Source organism: Homarus americanus, unplaced genomic scaffold (assembly GCF_018991925.1).
Source record: "Homarus americanus isolate GMGI-L3 unplaced genomic scaffold, GMGI_Hamer_2.0 scaffold7626, whole genome shotgun sequence".
Taxonomy (NCBI): domain Eukaryota; kingdom Metazoa; phylum Arthropoda; class Malacostraca; order Decapoda; family Nephropidae; genus Homarus; species Homarus americanus.
The window spans coordinates 16136179-16138321 of record NW_024718273.1 but is presented as its reverse complement, the minus strand read 5'-3'; positions in this window follow the sequence as shown (position 1 = coordinate 16138321).

The window sequence follows — 2143 nt, the reverse complement described above, 5'->3', positions numbered from 1 at the left end:
AAGTGTTATTTTCAAGAGTGAATCCTGCATACATCTGCACTCCGTCCCTGTGGCCCCTCCCCGACTTGAGAGGCTGAGTATTATGACTGACCTAACTTAACCCAACCAAACCAATCAGTCTAACCAAAACCAAACCTAAGTTGACGTAACCTCATCCAATCTTTGACCCAAATTATCCAAAGCTATCTGATCGAACCAACCTAACCTAAACCAGATCACAGTTTGAAGACGTCCGGTAACCAAACATGACTCAGACGTGGCCAGGTGGTCAGGGCAGGAGGAGTCACAAGGCGGCTCTCGTTTATCCAGCCAGATAGAATCTCCTGTGTGTGATGGGGATTTGTGGGTCGCCAATGAGTAACCAGAGAGAGGGATGCATGGCTGTCAAGTCACAACAAGGGAAGAGGAAGGGCTCCAAGAGGAGAAAGGGAGGAAAACAAGAGGAGAAGGAAGAAGGAATTCAAGGGAAAGGTAAGGTCTAAGGGAGGAGAGGGGGCTTCACTGTTACTTCCTTTTCTACTCATTTCACCTTCTTCTTATCTGTCTATTTCAGCTTTCAACTCTCTTACCCATGTCCACTTTCTTCCCCTCCTTTTTTCCCCCCTTGTCTTCTATTCTTGCCTTATCCATTTCCTATTTCAGCTTTTCTACCCATATTCATTCTCTCTTCCTGTTATTCTACCCATATCTATTTCTTCCTGTTATTCTACCCATATCTAGCTGTTCATTCCCTCGTCTTGTCCATCAACTCAGCACCCATGACCAATGCTTTGATCAGTAAACCCAATACCCTTCCCACTGTACAAGAATCATTTCCAAGAGGAACATTAAGTTGGTAAAGCTGTCTTAAGGAGATTAAAATTAGAGTACCAAAAAATACATGTATTATTTGATTCGATAGTGTGTGTGTGTGTGTGTGTGATGTGTGTGTGTGTGTGTGTGTGTGTGTGTGTGTGTGTGTGTGTGTGTGTGTGTGTGTGTGTGTGTGTGTGTGTGTGTGTGTGTGAGAAACGTCAATAACTGAGTTCCTGCAGTGGTGGTGGTGGTAGAAAAAAAAGTACAGGTGTTGTACTTACCAAGGCGAGGAGGAGCTGAGAGGCAGAGAGTAGCAGAGGGGGGGGCTAGGGTGCTGTGGAGAGGCGGAGGAGGAGGAAGAGAAGGGGGGCGGTCTGGGTGCTGTGAGAGGCGGAGGAGGAGGAAGAGGGAGAGTAGCAGAGGCAGGTTGGTGCTGTGAGAGGCGTAGTAAGAGGAGGAGGGAGAGTAGCAGAGGCTGGCTGGGTGCTGTGAGAGGCGGTAGAGGAGGAGGAGAGTAGCAGAGGCTGGTTGGGTGCTCAGGAGAGGCGTGAAAAAGAGGAGGGAGAGAAGCAGAGGCTGGTTGGGTGCTGGGAGAGGCGTAGTAAGAGGAGGGCGAGAAAGCAGAGGCTGGCTGGATGCTGTGAGAGGCGTGGTAAGAGGAGGGAGAGTAGCAGAGGCTGGCTGGGTGCTGAGAGGCGTAAGAGGAGGAGAGTAGCAGAGGTGGCTAAAAGGGGTGAGGGAGGGGGTAAGAGGAGGGAGGGAGAGTAGCAGAGGCAGGCTGGTGCTGTGAGAGAGGTAGTAGGGCAGGTGGGAGAGTAGCAGAGGCGGGCTGGGTGCTGGGGAGAGGCGTAGTAAGAGGAGGAGGAGAGTAGCAGAGCAGGTTGGGTGCTGGGAGAGGCGTAGTAAGAGGAGGAGGAGAGTAGCAGAGGCAGGCTGGGTGCTGTGAGAGGCGGTAAGAGGAGGAGGGAGAGGCAGAGGCTGCTGGGTGCTGTGAGAGGAGTGAGTAAGAGGAGGAGGGAGAGTACAAGCTACGGGTGCTAGAGAGGCAAAGGAGGGGAGAGCAGCAGGGCAAAGCGTGGGAGAGGCAAAGAGGAGAGGGAGAGGCAGAGGCAGGCTAAAAAGGCAGAGGCGTAGTAAGAGGAGGGAGAGTAGCAGAGGCAGGTTAAAAGCGTGGAGAGGCGTAGTAAGAGGAGGAGGGAGAGAACAGAGGCAGTTAAAATGTGGAGAGGCGTAGTAAGAGGAGGGAGAGTAGCAGAGGCGGGCTAGGTCGGAGAGGCGAGAAGAAGAGGGAGGAGAGTAAGCAGAGGCAGGCTAAAAGGGGCGAGAGCGTAGTAAGAGGAGGAGGGAG